The 2541-nt window shown below is 36.1% G+C and overlaps 1 long non-coding RNA gene across 1 annotated transcript; it reads right to left on the bottom strand.

Annotated features, from left to right (window-relative positions):
• Window positions 1-1134: 1134 nt before the first annotated feature.
• LOC111374221 lies at window positions 1135-1722 on the bottom strand. Its single transcript, XR_002699095.1, has 2 exons — window positions 1482-1722; window positions 1135-1392 (listed from the first exon to the last, which is right to left on the bottom strand). It is a non-coding gene; the product is annotated as an uncharacterized LOC111374221 (long non-coding RNA).
• Between the last annotated feature and the right edge of the window lie 819 nt (window positions 1723-2541).

Genomic DNA, 2541 nt, shown 5'->3' with positions numbered 1-2541 from the left:
AACCTTAAAACAACTGCCATTTGTTCGTTTATAGAATTATCACAAGTCTCATCAACCAAAATTGAAAACAAAGAATCACCCATCTCATTGATAATAGACCTTCTTGTCTCTATGGGACAACAGTTAACCAAATCCTTTTGGATGTTTGGTGAAGTTATTTGGTCATTTCCAGAAGCGTTACTAAATAACACTTCTTCAATTTCTTTACTAGGAACTGCATACCCATTTAATAGCTCAATTAAACTTCCTCTGTTAAGAGACTCTTTGGATTCATCATGACTGCGAGATGGTAATCCTTACATCAAGAGAAATCTAGTACAATCTAACACCGCAGTCAACCTTGTCCTATAACTATTTTGTTGACTACTCCTCTAGCTAGAAATAACATTGGAGATACTTTGCTTTTGATTCATCAAGTTGGTAAACTTTGCAAAAGCTTGATTATGAGTGCTATCAAAGAGACTAACACGATCTTTCAATGTCTTTTTGTGCTTCCATCCCTAAAGCTGGTCTTAGTAAATATATGTCCACCCCCTTGACCCCCTCTATCGGGTTTGAACAAGTAGCAATGCAAACAGTACACTGCATCCCTTTCTATATTGTATTCCAACCAATAAAATTCGGAAAACCATTCTTTCCGAAAATATCTATTATCATTCCCCATCGATCTTCTTAGAAAATCATGTCCATATGGTTGACAAGGACCCTTATCCAAGTATGTCATCCTAACATCATCTATGATGTTAGGATCATATGACTCGATAGGGGGCGTATCCCTGGATCAGATACAAGATCATCTACATTGAATTGAGCCCCAGACTTCTTTGTGTTATTCAATAACTATTGTGCTCGGATAGAATCAGTGGCAGGACTAGATGCACAACTAGAAGTAGAAGAATTGAGTATGGACTTTCGTTTTGGTTGAAAAAATCGTTCCATTATCTGCAAAATGCCCCAATTTATTTTTCAATTACAAAACATAAATTAGTTATCAGAAATCAAATTCACAAACGTAAATTCGTAAACATAAATTCCCAAATCATTAATCATTCCTCATCAAAACATAAATTACTAATCATAAATTTCAATTCGCAAATATAATTTCATAAACATAAATTCTCGAATCAATAATTGTAACTCATAAAACGTAAATTACTCATCATAATTCATAAATCACAATTCGCAATTTTTTAATTCCCAAATGAATAAATCATAACATAGTTAACATTAACTTAAGTCACTGACCTGAGAAAGGAATCATTTGGCATTAATATTGGCTCCAACCAAAGAACTTGGTCGCCAAGTGGACAAAGAATTCTGCTTTTCTGCTCCAAATTTGGACACTCTATCAGTGTCTATGGGGAGATGCCAATTTCACGCCAAGTTGATACCCTTAATTTTAAACATGGCGTTGAGCAGTTAGCACATACTAATTACAATAAAATTAAATTAAATTTGTCAATTTAGCACTTAGCACATACTATTATACAAAGAGGCAGCGAAACGGCGAACGGGCGAAGGAAGAAGTGTCTTGTCACTCTCGTGTGCAGGTACAGACCTATTTTCTCTTTCATTATAGTGAAAAAATTTGGGCAGAACAAGTTAGAAGAGGAAGTGTTAGACCAAAACTAATACAAACCAGTGAACCATTGTACTTGCTAATTAAATACATAATACAAATTTGGGCAAAAAACCCATTTCTAATTAAATACATAAATCATAATGTCATAAATCATAATAGTCAATAGACACTGAAAAGTGAAAACAATTTGGTGAACTTATAAATTATAATTACACTTACACGTGATGTGAATCGGGGTCAGAAAAACCCTTAAATCCAAATTTTAGAGACAAATTTTACATTATTTTACATTACTTAAGTTGTTAAGCGCCAAACAAAATTAACCCATTAAACAAACACACAGAGTCACAAAGATAAACAATGCAAGAATATAAAAATCGACCATATCTGAGTAGGGCGAACTGGCAATCTAGCAAACGACACTGTCGTTTCTCATGTGTACTATGTAGCCATTGCAGCCGCGCAGGGCAGGGACGATTGCGGCAAAGGAAAAATTGAAGAAATTGGAAAAGGGCTTTTGCAGACTTCCAAGAGGCAGCAGCGTTCTTCGATTTGGGAGAAATTAGAAATGGGATTGGTTGATTTCATGATTTGGGCATTTGATTCAATAAACTAATTGGACTTCGAAAAGTTGGATTCTTTTCATTTAGCAATAGGCTAACAATAGGAGGCCCAAAATTTGAAGCCCTTCCCACATGCCACAGCCCAACTGGCACTACTCGACGGCTCTAAAGATTTAGGCGGCACCAACACGTTCGGTCGCGCCTCCTCACTTGGTGCTAGCTCCGTACCTGATGATGCTAATAGAGGCGTGATAGCTGTTGTTGTATGCAAACTCAATCAAGGGTAAATGTTTCTCCTAATGTCCCACAAACTCAATAATACATGTGCGAAACATATCCTCAAGCATTTGAATCGTTCACTGAGACTGACCATCCGTTTTGGGGACGAAAATTCGT

The sequence above is a fragment of the Olea europaea genome, unplaced genomic scaffold (genome assembly GCF_002742605.1).
Source record: "Olea europaea var. sylvestris unplaced genomic scaffold, O_europaea_v1 scaffold1222, whole genome shotgun sequence".
NCBI lineage: Eukaryota > Viridiplantae > Streptophyta > Magnoliopsida > Lamiales > Oleaceae > Olea > Olea europaea.
This window is presented reverse-complemented; position numbering and strand designations above follow the sequence as displayed.